General features: G+C 44.3%; 1 pseudogene; it reads right to left on the bottom strand.

The window, feature by feature from the left end:
• Positions 1–16,089, bottom strand: part of LOC147698187 (mortality factor 4-like protein 1 pseudogene) — a 74,331-nt pseudogene extending 58,242 nt beyond the window's left edge.
• Positions 16,090–17,275: the final 1,186 nt, after the last annotated feature.

Here is a 17,275-nt window from a genome sequence, read left to right as displayed (position 1 = left end):
AGTATTTGTGCACATGGAGAGGTATGTGTTGTGCATACTGAGATGTGTCCAGAACATCACCGCTACACTTTGCATTGTGTGCATTGTTATTCAAGGGTGAATTGCTTCCTTTATATATAGTTGGTTCACAACTGTCCCAATATTCAGCTATTGTGTGGCTGAGGGACCATGCCATTTTTGGAAAGTTTGCTGGCTTGTTCTGCGCTGCCTCAGTGGTAGAGGGAGGGGGTTCCTGGGGGTCGTGATGGGTGTTGTGGCGTTCTTGGGGGTTGGAGCTGCATGATCAGTAGGTCTATGACATGTGTTGGTCTGGGCTGGGCTGCCTTTCATACTGTATGTAGTTGTTTAATATTTTAAAAACAAGAAGACATTATATAATTTAAATAATAAATAAAAATATTACAAAAACTATTTTCTAGGATATTAAAGTTACAAAATATAACATTTTGTTTCAAAACTACTGAGAAAAACATAGGTTTTTTGAACTTTATAATTAGAAATTAGTATTTAAATAACCTTTGAAATTCACAACAAAAATAGGTCTCAGGAACACTAAAGTTAGAAATTAGTATTCTAAAAAAAAATCAAATTTATTGAAAAAATTATTCCCACATTTCTAACATTGAGCTATTATACGGTTGAGGGACCATGCCGTTTTAGTAGGGTTTGCTGTACTGTTCTGCACTGCCTTCATGGTAGTAGGGAGAGGGGTGGTACGGGGGCGTCCTGAGGGTTGTGGCAGTGGGTGTTGTGTCCTTCTTGGGTGTCGGAAAAAACTATAGGTTAAATGAACATTATAATTAGAAGTTACCATAAAAAAAAAAATTGAAATTCACTGAACAAAACATAGGGTTCAGGCACGTTATAGATAAAAATTAGCATTTAAAAAACCTTTGAAATTCACTGAAAAAACCATAGGTTTCAGGCACGTTATAGTTAGAAATTAGCATTTAAAAAAAACTTAGAAATTCACTGAAAAAAACATAGGTTTGAGGCATGTTATAGTTAGTTGGACATTTCACTTGTACAAAACCATAGAAGTTCCTCTGTTATAGTTAGTTAAGCTAACTATAACTCGCGCCCCTGCAATGCACTGCTGATGACATCACATATTACTTCACTCATGGCATGGTCAGTGACATCACTCATGACATCACTGATGACATATCAAGTGACATCACTGTTGACATCACTGACGACATCATCCACATGATAATCTGATGCACCTCCTCACACCCTAATATAACCTTTGATACACCCAATCTAAAATTTAGACTGCCATTCTTGAAACAATAGACACACCAATACCAGTTACTACATACTCACTCGCTGATTCCTATGTCTGCACACACATCCACTCACTCACCTATACTGTTCCTCACAAATGCAGTCAATAAAGCCACTATTGTATGTACTCATACACCCATACAGACACTCACACACCACGACTCACCCATATAGTTACTCACACAGCTAGTCAGTAATGCGAAGTATCAATCATACTCCCAATCACTCACCTACACAGTTATACACACACCACCTCACTTATTTATACAGATACTAACACATACTTACATTCATATACAATCACTGACACATGCACACACTCATCCATACAGCTACTCTCACAATCTCTCACTCTCACATTTAATCATTTCTATACTCCAACACTCACATATACTGCCTTTCACATATGTAGTTACTCACACATGTACTACCGAGACATTCATTCACTCACCAACACAGCTATACACACACTCAACCACCCATATAGCCCCTCACAGTCGCACTCTTGAACCCATGCATCCAGTGAATCACCCACTCACACATCTATGTACAGAGTCACATCCCGCCATCCGCCCACACAGACACTCAGGCATCAATACAGATACTCAGACAACCAACCAATAGCTCATTTAGACATTCATGTAGCTAGTCACCAACCCATGCAGCCACTTACACGCCAACTAACAAACTGATACAGACATTCACACAGTTTAGTCACTAACCCATGCATTCAGTAAGACACATATAATCACTCACTTATACAGTCAGTCACACACCTACTAAATCATCCATTCAGACACTCATACACCCACTCATTCTTCAATACACCTTGGCATTTATATATATAAAGCATATCTATACTTTACAGAAACACACAGTCACTGGATGATGTCATCAGTGATGTCCATTGAGATGTCATCAGTGATGTCATGAGTAATGTCACTGACCATGTCATGAGTGATGTAATATGTAACGTCATCAGCAGTGCATTACGGGGGCGCAAGTCATAGTTAGCTTAACTAAATATAACAGGGGAATTTCTATGGTTTTGTACGAGTGAAATGTTCAAATTAACTATAACATGCCTCAAACCTATGTTTTTTTCAGTGAATTCCTAAGGTTTTTTTAATGTTAGGGCTAGATGTAGGTAGGCTTTTACCGGTCGGTAACGGCTGAATTCGGCCATTACCGACCGGTAATAGCCTTTTCCTATGTTGGAGGCTTTTTTACCGATTCTGTAAATAACAAATCGGTATTTACCGATTATGTATTTACCGAATCATCATTTACCAAATCGGTAAATGAGATGTAGGAAGCACTGTAAACAGTGCTTCTGGGCTTTAAGGATTTGTTATTTACCACCAACTATTAGTTGGTGGTAAATAACGAATTTCTATGTAAATGCGAATATGTGCATTTACACCTGTGCCATGTGACAGACATACATGTCCTTAGGGCATGTATGTGTGTCACATGTGCACACAAGCACTAATCAGGGGTGCAGCAGGGTGTCAAAGTGACACCCTGCCACCCTTGACTTTTTTCCAATTTTACCGAATCGGTAATTACCGATTCGGTAATTGACATTCATTCCATAGGAATGAATAGCAATTACCGAATCAGTAAATACCAATTCGGTAATTACCGAATCTTAACGATTCGGTAATTTTTACCGAATATTTACCCACATAGGATTTACTGATTCTAAAATACAGAATCGGTAAAATTCGCTATTTTAGAATAATTTTTTCAGTGAATATATATATATATATATATATATATATATATATATATATATATATATATATATATATATATATATATATATATTCACTGAAAAAAACATAGGTTTCAGGGACATTATAGTTAGTTGGACGTTTCACTCATATAAAAGCATAGAAATTCCGCCGTTATAGTTAGTTCAGCTAACTATAACTCGCGCCCCTGCAATGCGCTGCTGATGATGTCACATATTATATCATTCATCACATGGTCAGTAACATCACTGAAGGCAATTCAAATGTCATCACTGATGACATCATCCAGTAACTATGTGTTTCTTTACATTTTAAATATGTATTATGTATATGCCAAGGTGTATTGAAGAATGAGTGGGTGTATAAGTGTCTGGATGTTGGATTTAGTAGGTGTGTGACTGACTGTTTAAGTGAGTGATCACACGTGTCTTACTAAATGCATGGGTAATGATTGAACTGTGTAAATGTCTGTATCAGTCTGTCTGTTGTTGTATAAGCTAATGCATGGGTTGGTCAGTAGCTACATGAGGGTCTATATAGGGTATCAATTAGTTGCCTGAGTATTTGTATGGGGGCCTGAGTGTCTGTGTGGGTGGGTGTGAGGTGTGTGACTGTGCATAGATGTGAGTGGTTGATTCACTGGGTGTATGGGTTCAAGAGTGCATGTGGAAACCTCTGTATGGGTGGGTCAGTGTGTGTTGGTGAGTGAATGGATGTCTCAGTTGTACATGTCCAAGTAACCACTAATGTAAAAGGCAGTGTATGTGAGAGTTGGAGTATATGAATAACTATACGTGAGAGTCATTTATTGTGAGAGTGGCTGTATAGATGAGTGTGTACTTGTATCAGTGATTGTATAAGAGAAAAAGTATGCGTTTGTTTCTGTTAGAATAAGTGATGTGTTGTGTGTATAACTGTATAGGTCAGTAAATGGAAGTGTGATTGATTCTTTGCATGACTGACTAGGTGTGCAAGTAACTCTTGATGAGTGGTGGTGTGTGTCTGTATAGGTGTATAAGTGCATATGATAGTGTTGTATTGATGAGTGACTGCATGTATGAGTGATTGTATGGGGAAATAAGTGGACGTGTGTGTATACCTAGGAATCAGTGCATGCGTATGTAGTAACTGGTATTGGTGTGTCGATGGATTCGAAAATGGCAGTCTGTATTTTACAGTGGGTGTATCAAAGGTTATATTAGGGTGTGAAGAGGTGCATCAGATTTTCATGCGGATGATGTCATCAGTGATGTCATTTGAGATGTCATCAGTGATGTTATCAGTGATGTCACTGACCATGTCATGAATGATGTAATATGTGATATCATCATCAGTGCATTGAGGGGGTGCAAGTTATAGGTAGCTGAACTAACTATAACAGCAGAATTTCTATGGTTTTGTATGAGTAAAATGTCCAACTAACTATAATGTCACTGAAACACATGTTTTATTCAGCGAATTTGTAAGGCTTTTTAAATGCTAATTTCTAACTGTAACTTGCATGAAACCTATGTTTTTTTCAGTGAATTTCAATGTTTTTTTAAATGCTAATTTCTACATATAATGACCCTGAAACCAATGGTTTTTTCAGTGAATTTCAATGGTTTTTTAAATGAAAATTTCTAATTGTAATGTGCCTCAGTCCTATGGTTTTTTCAGTGAATTTCTAAGGTTTTTTACATGCTAATTTATAACTATACCATCCCTATTAAGTCCTCCTGAATCTTGAAGGTCCCTGGTGGCCAAGTAGCCCACCAGGTACCTCTAGTAAGTGCCACAGAGCTGGCTTTCAGAAAGGGGTTCCGAGGCCCCGTCCCTTTTTACACTACGTTGCAAATGCGGCTTCTGGTGCACTGCTGCTTGGAGGATGAAGTCCACTTGTGTCCTGAGGTCCTTAGGACACAAGAGGACCTCATTGCCCCACCAGCAGTGCATCAGAAGCCACATTCGCAGAGTGGTGTAAAAAGGGGCGTGGCCTCGGATCCCCTCTTTGCAACACAGCTCTGAGGCGCTTACTAGAGGTACCTGGTGGGCTAGTAGGCCCCCAGGGACCCTCAGGATTTAAGGGGACTTAATTCCCCAATTTACAATGCGCCAGTAGATGTGTTTGCACACTTGTAATATCAGGCCCCGCCCTGCACCACTGTGCAAACGCGCCCCCTGGTGTGTTGCAAGTTGGGGAATTAAGTCCTCTTGAATTGTGAGGGTTCCTGGGGGTCAACTAGCCCACCAGGTACCTTCAGTAAGGCCCACAGAGCTGCGTTGCAGAGAGCTGTAAAAAGGGACGTGGCCTCGGACCACCTCTCTGCAACGCGGATCTCTGTGGCGCTTACTGGAGGTACCTGGTGGGCTAGTTGGCCCTAGGGACCTTCAGGATTCATGGGGACTCAATTCCCCAATTTAAAAAGCGCAAGAGGGTGTGTTTGCACACTGCTAATATCAGGCCCGGCCCCTCCCTGCGCCACTGTACAAACGTGCCCCCTGGCGCATTGCAGAAACTTGGGAATTAAGTCCCCTTGAGTGCTGAGGGTCCCTGAGGGCCAACTAGCCCACCATTTACCTCCAGTAAGCGCCACAGTGCTGCATTGCAGAGTGGTGTAAAAAGAGGGTGTGGCCTCGGACCACCTCTCTGCAACACAGCTCCCTGGTGCATTACGGAGGTACTTGGTGGGCTGGTTGGCCCCCAGGGGCCCTCAGTATTCAAGGGGAATTAATTCCCCAACTTACAACGTACCAGGGGGCGCGTTTGCAGAGTGCTGCTGGGAGGGGGGCGGGGACTCCGGCGCAATGTCAGCTTCCTAAAAAAAATATTTTACAATATTTGGGGCCCCTGGGACCCCATCCCCCAGGGCCTTACCCATATTTTTTCTTGGAAAAAAACTAGGAAGGGGGCTCTCTCCCGAGGTGAATTTTGGCCCCCGGGGACCCCATCCCCCAGGGCATTGCCACATATGTATTTAAAAAATATATTTTTTAAGAAGGGGGCTGTGTGGCCCCCCTCCTGAGGACTCTATTGGCCTCAGGGACTCCATCCCCCGGGACTGTGCCCCTTACTTTTTTTTTATTGATGGAGGGGGGTGCGTGGCCCCCTCCTGGGCCATTTCTGGCCCTGGGGACCCTACCCTGGGGGCCGGCTTTTTGCGTTGAGGACCATGGGGGATCCTCAATGCTCCCACAGTCCAGCCGGCTCCCCACCTCCTGCGGGAGCCGGCATTGATTTTCCACAAGGGGAGCTGCTGATATACAGCTCCCCTTGTGGAAAAGCAATTCTGCTTTGCTTCATTGAAGCGAGAGCAGGTTTCCCTGCTCTCGCTTCAATGAAGCAAAGCCGCGTTTGCTACGGCAGGGCGGGAGCCACACGGCTCCCGCCCTGCCATAGCAAAAAGCAGTGTGGGCACCCCGGAACATTGCAGGAGCTGGCCCTGGGGGGTGGCGATCCCCTGGGCCAGAAAGGGCTCCAGGAGGGGGGCGTTTGGCGTCCCTCCCAATGTTTAAAGCCCCGGGGCGATGGTGGTCCCCGCGGAAGTATGGGGGGGCTCAATCCCCCCACACCAATTAATTTTGACCGCCCCGGGGAGGTGGTGGGGTGGTGCGACCCCCCACACATTATTTTTTTTAGAAAGCCCTGAGGAGGTGGCGGTCCCCGGGGCTGTGGGGGCTGCATGCCCCCACACATATTCAACATAGCCCCAGGGAGGTGGTGGTCCCCGGGGCTGCCTGGGTCCCTGCGGGCCCCTGCTACAATAATGAGGATTGCCCATCCCAAAATTTAAACAAAAAATGGGGGGGGGGGTGGGGGGGGTGCTTGTGGGACCCCCTGAGCAGGCCTAGGGGGTCAGGGTGTTTATACCCTGACCCCTTTTCTTGTTTTTTATATTTGTCTTACTGTTTTTATGTGATTCGGTTCTTCCTCGTCACAAGATGGCTGCTAACACTTCTTGGTTTGGAGTGTTGGCAGCCAATCAGAGTGAAGTGCGTGGCCGGGCTCTTTCTAATTTCTCAGCAACTATTGAACGAAATTACACCATTTTCTGTAGCAAGGGCGACCTGTTGCCAAATTTGGTGTAATTCCGTTCAGCAGTTCAGGCTGTAGCTTTGTCTAAAGTTTCCTATGGAAATTAACATGGGAAAAACTAATTTTGGGAACATCCCTTTTTCCCAGCCCCCGCTTGATGAATCACCCCAAAACTTTCAAGACAGAAGCTGACCGGAGCTGGGCACTTTTTAAAAAAAATTTCACGAATATTCATCAACCGGCGCCAAAGTTATTGGGAAAAGAAAAAACGCTTTTCCTATAGAAACTGGGTCCTAACCATAATTACCTACTGTCAACCGCCAGTAGGTAATATATATATATATATATATATATATATATATATATATATATATTATATATATATTTATATATATATATATATATATCTTTTTTTGTTTGTTTTTTGAAGAGTGGAATTTACTTACTTTACATTATATTCATTTTATACATTATAATATTTAACATTTACCACTTTAACCTGTGTATATGTTAGAAAATTATATTTTTGTATGTTTTTGAACATAATTTTGTGGTAAAATACATTTTTGACACATCATTTTTGACAAACAAAATTGGGGTCCCGCATCGCTGTCCTGAGCGGGTGCTCACGGTGCTGTTTCCTGCCCAAGGAGGGGTTATCAGAAAGCTCCTGTGCCGAGGGAGAAATCTGCCACCCCAGGAGGGGTTTGCTAATTTGGGAGAATTATTGCAGCCTAGCGCACGGGACTCCATGGACCAGGAGCCTGTGCGCTCTTCACCTGTGACAGAGGGGAGGGAAGCCCTCACAGCTGACGTCACTATATAACGCCTAGCAGCTCCCGCAGCGCGGGTCGCGTGCGGGTCGAGCCGGGCGATGCCCGGGCAAAGGGCGGGCCCTCTGTGGCCCTCAGAGGGCCGTGGAGGACGGGACGGGCCACCCCCATTGCATTCCGTATCAGAGGAGATAAAGTGAGACGAACTATCGTATGCTTCCTTACATCTAATGGACACGTAGTTGTAAACATCAAACTCTTGCCCCGTGTTGATGACACATATTACCCCTATCCAACTGAACGGAACCATGACTCAGAAAGGGCCCTCCAAAAATTCTATCAACCAGAGGGGTTCGTTTAATGGTACTCAAGACCATCATTTAACCAGGATACCATGGCCCACACCCACTGATTCAGAAGTGAACTTTTTTCGTCAGCCGATAGCTAGTACCCCCAGTGAACAATCTCCCTTAGAAACGTATCTCGCAAAACTACTCACTGCTAAAGGAACTTAATGATCTGTGTAATACCAAGTATGCCCAAATAGATTGGAGATCTAAATCAGATAGTGCTTCCCCCTGTACGGCTAAAAGCCTAAGTTCTTCGCTCTACAATGAATCTGCGCATGATTTCACCCCATTATATACTAAAGTTAACACTCTAAGCTCAGCGCCTACACAGACCTCACCCGTTACCTGCAAAAGTGACAAGGCGCAACATAATGAGAACGATCTAAAGGGTCAAGATTTGCACTTAAGCTTGCCACTGACTGTCACTAACCCCCTCTTGATACCAGAGGTTGCAGAAGAATTAGATAGTTTAGCATCCCCTCTTCAATTGGCTCTAACATCCCTGATTGAACCATTGCTTAAATCTCTTATATCGCCACTGTTGGAGAAAATAAATACCTTGGAGAATAAGTTGCTGGAAATAGAGGAATTGATTAAGATTGACTTAATTCCCGCTAAATTCACCGAAATAACTAATCGTCATCAATCCCCTGTTGCCCCATAATGCCAACGCAACTTACACTATGTAACAATTTTAAAACTCTCCAACTAGCCCCCAATAAAATAACCCCTATGATCGCCCCCAAATTGGTATCACCACAGTATACTATTACTAGAGATGAGAAGGCACCTTCGATACACCTTCCACCTGAGGCCGCTCCATACGTGTGTGTGCTCTCTGGAGTACCACCACTCAAACATGGGAAATCCGAAAGACAAAATGACCTACTAAATAAAGTAACCTCCTGGTTATCAAAAAACAGACCTTTGCCACCGGATTTGAATGGAACAATAATGTGTGTTAAAAGGGTGGTCTGGTTAGGCTCCCTCCCAAAAGACATTCCTGGTGACTTAGTGTTGGTAAAATTTAGATTTAGACATATTGTCCCGTACCTACGATCTTGGCAGCCACAAGAAGACGATGGCCCAATATCGATCTGGGACTTACATGATTTTTATCCCAGAATGCCATACATACCCCCCTTAAGACCAGAGGTAGGGTACAATTTTAAATACGTGATGGGTAGAAAACCCTATGCCTCCGCACCTAACTGCTTTCCCTCAGCGCACAACATATATAAACATGGAATGCGCTATTAACTTGCCCCTATTAAGGGTGAACACGACGCAAGGGTAGTATTGTGAATGCCTACCGCATGTAAATACGTAATTCTAAAGGAAAGTATCACCACTGGAGGGCAAACGCAGATCAACCCTTTCTATGTTTCTCGAATAATAGCTGCTTCCACAACGAATTAATCCTTTAATTATTACATGTTTTTATCAAAACCCGTGCTAAATTCTAAGAAACCAGTTAGATTAAATTCTATTACCTGACTTTCTATTTTTAAATTATTACTTGTACTTACGATGAATTTTTTAATGATTGTGATTGTTGTATATGCTTTTATGAATTGTTTTTACATTTCGAATAAAGCTTTATCGAATCGAATCGACAAACAAAATTGTTTACCGCTATTTTGTGTCATTGACCCATTCAGTAGGTACCCTAGATATGATTAAAAGAGAATGTTTTGGATGATTGATGGTTAATTTTTCATCCACCCAGAAGCTTTGCCAAAATGTTTCGGCCGAATAAAAAGCTTGTGCAGTCTACAGCCTTCATCAGGTCATCCTACAATCCCTGTCTGTCGCGCATTTATACCATGCAAAATTATAAAGTATGAGGCTATCTTATATGTTGTTCCTTTTTTGTGTTACCTGCAATAGCATTTTGTAAAAATAATAATAAACATAAAATATGATTGTTGTTAAAGTTTTCTAACTTTTCAACTTAACACACTCACCCCAGACTGGTGGACACTGCAAATTAAAAGCATTATGATTGTGAATCAATGGGTTCTGAGATGGAAGACACTGCAAAGAAACTGCACACATGACTATGTGTATATCATGTAACTGACACATCACTCTAACTTACCCAATTTTAGTATTGTTGAAGGCCTTCTGGTCACAACTGAGTTAATTCTCTGTAGTCACACACTTGGAGGTGTAAAGAAATTAGAATAGAAGCATTTCAACATTGTTGTAATGTCGATAATACAGCATGTCCTTTTGTCACCCGATCATAAGAATGCATCAGGATACCGACAATGGCATGCAATCAGACAAACATACAAATATGGGCTATTTCAGCAGACGTGGTGTATATCACTTCAAAAGGGATTATTGTCATTCCATGGTATGGCCCACTATTGTCAATAAGGCATGCAATGGATAACAACACAAATGGGTTATGAGAGGGCCCTTATGCTTCCCACAGTGTTGATGTCCCATAAGTTGTAACACAGAATGTAAAAATTAAAGTTGGTTGAGTCTGCCAATGTGGTATACACCTACCTTAGTGTGAATAAGTCACCAATGATAAAGCATGCCACAATAAGCTGTGGGCAAAGTGACTTCTTCGATTATCCTTGAATACCTGCAGGATCTAAAAAATACTAGTGGTTCCCCTTCATTGCCATAGCGAAAGAATTTGTCAAGTAAATATGCCTACCACTAATATCTCAGCTAATCCGGGCCTTGTCTCTTAACCACTTATAGCTTACAGCATTCAGTTTTTTTCCCTTTTCCAGAATGGGGAGACCCAATGGAAGGCTGAAGGAGTATTTGTCTGCACCCAGAGATATCTGCATGCCTTCACCCTTGAACCAAACCAAGGAATCACAAGGCAACAGCACTATAGGGGGTTGAACTGATGGTAAGAGCAAGGCTAAGAAACTCAAGAGGTGAGGAATTGAGTGATGTAATAGTGAATGGCCAACAAATAATTCACTGGTACTAGGGCTGGTGCACACTGTACCCTCCTAGACGTGAGAAGGTACAGCATCAGGTGCCTATGGACAAAGTAAAAGGACACCCGTGCAATGAGATGTAGAACAGAGGTACAGGCCTGGTTGCAGCAAAAATGACGACTAATTTTAGATGCCTCTACCGCAGAGTATACTAAAGTAAGATAAATGCGCCCGTCTCTGTTCAATGTCCTTTGACAAATTGTGCCTCCTTCTGTGAAAAAACAGATTTGATTCAGAGTTTTAATGTTTGTGCGAATGATACCATCAGCTTTTCCAGCGCCCCTACCCCGGGCCTCTCCCAGTGTACTTATCAGCTTGCAGCAGAAAGTGGGTGAGTCTCTTGCAAGCATATTTAAACTAATGCCCTCCCTCCCCATGGAGAACAAGCCGGGGTTAAACTGCATCATTTCCTATGGGATCGCAACCCGGACTTGAACTTTGCTTTCAGAATGTAGGGAAATTCTTTCTCCCCTCGCAAAAAAAAAATCACAAAGCTCACGCCTTGGTTGGTTCTCATGATGATGAAGGGACACAGAGAGAGGACAACTGAGCTCATGACCCAAGCTTGTCTGTGTTAACGATTTGGGTCGTATCAAATACTTCTACAGCTGTTTCTGACAACAACTGGCGCAGAAAAGTCTTGTTTCACGGAATACAGGAAAGGGAGACATAAAAAACACAATGTTGGCTCCCATTTCCAAGATGTTCGGTTTAACGCATGCCTGCACCTGCAGCATTATGAATCATTATTCCACAGGCAGCAACCACTCATAAAGTGCAACATATTTGGTTTATATGTCATCTTGGACGCCGATGTCTTTTGGTAATGTAACACTCTTTTCTGTGGGGAGCACACAGCTGTTCACAGCTCGCGCCCAACCTTATGACCTCGGTTAACGTTCCAGCTCTCGTTTTCAGAGTGAGAATCCATTTGCTACAGGGCCTTTTCCCCGACGTTATGTTTACAAAGAAGAAAACATTCACAGGACGAAACAAAATGGCTCGCGCAATAGCTGGCACAGTTTTAAGAATAGATGTCTGTGGAGAAGTACAACGATAGCGTCAGTCAGGGCAAAACGACTTCGTTTGGTATTAATGAGGCAGGTTTTCCTTGGTGGTAAATGTCCGACCTAACTAACCAGTGCTCAAACTGTAATAGCTAGTCAAACAGAGGCAACTAACGTCAGAAAAGGCTGTGGTATATTCATTTACACATAGAGGTATATGGGATACTAGGGCCACCTGTAGGGCTATTAGCATCTGTTCTTCGCACCTGTTTGTCAGAAGTCCTTCCCTGAAAATCGACCTTCTGTAAACACTCAGTCAGGCAGGATTACAAAGAGTGCTCCACTGTTTGTCGGGTTTTGCACCTAAAGTAATCAGTCCACATAGTTGGGACGATTATAACGTTTCCTTGTAGGGGCTTGCAAATGGAAGTGCAAAAATGCACCTGTGTAATCTACGTAATCCAGAAATGTACGGTGCAAAATTGCATTGAGTCGGGAAGACCATATACCGTACTGTAAAATTACCGTACTGTAAAATGCACCAGATCAGACCTGGTGTAAAATGCTCTATCTTCCTTCAATAGACACAGGCCAAGGTTAACTAGTTAAATCCTCTGCATACTCTGGGTCATATTTACTAATAGTTTACACAATGCAGCAAGGCAAGATCAGGGACGGACTGGGAACCACAACTGGCCCTGGCAAAGTGCAAAGTGCTCGCGCCCCCCCTCCTCCCCACTCGGGGGGGGTTGGAGGTGCCACCGAGCACTTTGCAGGTTTTTGGCCGATTTTGGTACAGGGTCGATTTTGCAACTATGCTGCAAAATCGGCCCTGTAACAAAAACGGTCGGCCCAAAACCGGCCCCCACCCGTGCGGCGCACTGGGGGATTGCCAGGTGCCCGCTATGGCCAGTCCGGCCCTGGGCAAGATACATACTGTGTTGTGTGAATGAGAGAGAATTTAGCAGCACCATATTTACCACGATAAGGCTCTGTTCAGTTCCCTGTATACCCTGGCACACTTGTAGCTGCCTAGGTCTAACTCAGGCACCCTTGCCCCATAGGCGCCTGTGCTATGGGCAGGATTATTTTTGGCCCGTAAGGGCTAACTTTCTGCACAAAAACAATCCTTGGAGGCATATTCCTCTTTCTATATGTGATACAAAATGCAGCACTCTTGGAAAGAGCAAGCAACAAGGAGAAAATAAGATTTCTCCTGTTACACCTCTGTCGAATAAGCACACCATTTTGGCTCAGCCTCAGGTTTACAAGTCTATGTAAATCTGGATATGCATCAAAATACATGGGTGAATGCACAGGAATGCCAATGCTCCTTCCATGTACCTGGTGCAAAGTAAGCAAGGCAGTATTCTAAGCCATGCAAATCTACTTCACATGGCTTAGTAAATGGCAAAATGCATTTTGAGTCGGGGTTGCGCCATATATGTAAATATGGACCTCAATGTGTTTTGTTTAGAGGCTCATTACAAGTCCCAAACAATGCTGAGCGGAAACAGTGCTTCCAGTAAATACCCATGCTGCTGGATGTAGTATTTATGAGGTGTCTGATTACCACACCATTCCGATGTATACACCATATACATAATATTTTCTCCATTCTGAAGTACCAACATTTGTAATGTTCAGTGTTTGCCTCACATTTTTTTTGTCTTTTTCCTTGTGAAAATTGTGAGGGCATAAACCTGTATGGTGTGGTAAACCTACACCAGTTATGATCCCAAATCAGGTGAAAACTCCTGTGTGAATATGAATCAGGACTTTATGGCATTAGTAATGAGGATCTTAGTTTTCCTTATGTGTATCACCTCATATTATGAACCCTACCACCCTATTCAAATCCACAAATGGGGCATCGTTTGGGATGACTGGTCCTATGTGTTAGACGTTACTTCTACAATACTTTATTTCTCTTCCAGGATCCATGCTCCTCCCATCTTTTGTTCCTAACCATACCCACTTCCTTTGATGCACACTAGAGACCCAGCACTTGCTACCTCTCTCGATAAGTTGTTTTACATCAGTGATACTCAAAGTACCGCCAGGGGGCCACTTGTGGCCCTCTTGACCTTTACATGCGGCCCCCCGGTAAACAGCAGCAAGAGCTTCTGTTCCGTTGCTGAGCACTAATATTTAGGAAAAATGTTAAATAAACAGGCAAGCACTTATTAAAATGCAAATAAGTGCTTGCTCGTTTATTTAACATGCTTTTAGACCTCCTTACACAATCTCTAGCCCACCCAGACCCCTTACCGCCACCCTGTTGGCATCAGAGTGGCCCTCGGTCACACCACAGACCGTACTTTGTGGCCCCTGGGCCACTGTTTGTGAGTACCCATGTTTTACATCAACCTATTTTCCGTATCCTCTCGCTTCCTCTCTATGCTTAGCATCTTTCATAGTTTTGGGATCCATAGATTCTTATTGACCCACCCAACTGACAAGCAAACTTTGTCACAGAAACAGCTCAACTGAAGTGTTTAACATAGAGGAATCTAGAGAGCTGCTTAGTGTCCTTGAGGGCGAGAATTTCTCTGGTGCCTCGCTGCTGTTCGCGCTGGTCGCGCGCTATTCTGCCCAGTTAATTTTTAACAATTCCCGTTTTTCGGATTTTTGTAACTTTTAATTTTTGCCTTCTTCCCTGCTTTTAATCTGTTCTGGCCCCTACCTTGCACTGTAATTCAGGAATCACCACCGCTGTTTGGCGGGTCCGGGTTACCGGGAGGTTGTGGGTTCAGCGCCATCTTGGTTTGGGAGGAAGCGCGAGTGCCATCTTTGAGCGTCCAGGTCACCTGGGACGCCGAGACGACGCTATTTAGGGCGAGCTGACCGGAAGGTGAGCCTGCTTAGTGTCCTTGAGGGCGAGAATTTCTCTGGTGCCTCGCTGCTGTTCGCGCTGGTCGCGCGCTATTCTGCCCAGTTAATTTTTAACAATTCCCGTTTTTCGGATTTTTGTAACTTTTAATTTTTGCCTTCTTCCCTGCTTTTAATCTGTTCTGGCCCCTACCTTGCACTGTAACTCAGGAATCACCACCGCTGTTTGGCGGGTCCGGGTTACCGGGAGGTTGTGGGTTCAGCGCCATCTTGGTTTGGGAGGAAGCGCGAGCGCCATCTTTGAGCGTCCAGGTCACCTGGGACGCCGAGACGACGCTATTTAGGGCGAGCTGACCGGAAGGTGAGCCTGCTTAGTGTCCTTGAGGGCGAGAATTTCTCTGGTGCCTCGCTGCTGTTCGCGCTGGTCGCGCGCTATTCTGCCCAGTTAATTTTTAACAATTCCCGTTTTTCAGATTTTTGTAACTTTTAATTTTTGCCTTCTTCCCTGCTTTTAATCTGTTCTGGCCCCTACCTTGCACTGTAATTCAGGAATCACCACCGCTGTTTGGTGGGTCCGGGTTACCGGGAGGTTGTGGGTTCAGCGCCATCTTGGTTTGGGAGGAAGCGCGAGCGCCATCTTTGAGCGTCCAGGTCACCTGGGACGCCGAGACAACGCTATTTAGTGCTCGCTGGTAGCGCGCAGCGGTAACGCGCAGCGGAGCGCCTTCCCTGCGCCTGAGTCGTGCCAGAGTCCTGCCCGTCTGCGCTCGTCCGCGTCTCGGAGTCGGACGAGGCCGGACTCTGGCTCTTAGCTCCACCATCTTGTACTGGGTCCCTGCCGTCTGCCTGCCTAGTGGCTGACTTCCTGTTGTTCCAGGATGATCTCGTATAGCGCTGCTACCTTGTTTGCTCTGCGCCCCCCTCGCTCTGACTGTTTGTCTCTTTTCCCCGGCGGTCGCCGACTAGGCAAGGGTTGCCCTGTGTGCAACTGGCGCCCTACGTTGACATCCATTCGTGTTCTATCTACCCCTCCTTTGCATTGTCATTGCGCGTTGCTTAATACTAGGTCCCTTCCTCGTCATACCTCGGACATATGGGATCTTCTTGCGCACTCCAAGACCTCTTGCTTATTCTTAACTGAGACTTGGTTGGGAGTGGGTTCGGAACCCGATATTGCCTGTGCTATTCCGCCTAATTACTCCATCTTAAGGAAGGATAGAACTGAGGGAAGAGGAGGCGGGGTGGCTCTGATAGTGGACAAGGCCTTTGATTGTTCCTCCTTTACGGTGGACAATATTGCTGGATGTGAAGCCTTAGGTTTTACGCTCTGCCTATCGGCGTCTCAGACCTGTACCGGGATTCTCCTCTACAGACCCCCTGGACCCATCGGGTCCTTTTTTGAGGACCTACAGTCAGCTTTATCAGTACCATGCATGCGTTCTGCGCATTGCTTGCTATTGGGTGATTTAAATCTGCATATGGATTCTCTAACTGATGCTGAAGCTGCCAAACTCCGAGACATTACGGCGCTGTTAGGGCTAGCCTCTTTTATTCACAGCCCCACTCATGTGAAAGGCCACACATTAGATGTGATCTTTTCCTCCGTGCCTATTGAGGTGTCCCCCCCACTCCCGGTCCTTTGGTCAGACCATTATCTTATAAACTTTGCCTTAGTGCTTGAGTCTAAGCCTAGCCAAAGAGCACTGAAGGAAGGGTCCCGGCAATCTAGAGCCTTTCACCTAGTGACAGCAGATATGCTTTCTGCTGCTCTCTGCCAATACCCGTGTCAACTGACAGGGGTTCTGGAAGCTGACTTAATCCTGTTCCAGAACTGGATGCAGGCAAGATTCGAGGAGCTGGCCCCACTGAAGTCAGCTACAACAGCCCCTCATCTCGATTCTGCTCCTTGGTTTTCCTCCACACTACGCATAATGCGCCAAGACTGCAAAAAGTTGGAAAGGCGTTGGCGGCGCAAGTACGATCTTGTGGAGAAAACGAAATACCGTGATGCTATAAAGTCATACCATAAACAGATTGCTGCAGCTAAAAAGAACTATCTCGAGCAGAGAATTGACAAAGCCGACAATACGAGCCGGGAACTTTTTAGGATTGTGAAGGAGTTTGTCAATCTTGTCGTAGGCACCCCTGTTCATTCACATACTGAAGAATGGATCAAACAGCTTGCAGACTTCTTTGTGGCTAAAATCTTAAAGATTCAGGACACATTTCCATCTGTGGATCCTCTGACTGTTGCCGCTGTTTCAGGGGGTAAGTAGAAC

The sequence above is a fragment of the Lissotriton vulgaris genome, chromosome 8, assembly GCF_964263255.1.
Source record: "Lissotriton vulgaris chromosome 8, aLisVul1.2, whole genome shotgun sequence".
NCBI lineage: Eukaryota > Metazoa > Chordata > Amphibia > Caudata > Salamandridae > Lissotriton > Lissotriton vulgaris.
The sequence above is the reverse complement of the archived record's forward strand: the minus strand, read 5'-3'. Positions and strand labels throughout refer to the sequence as shown.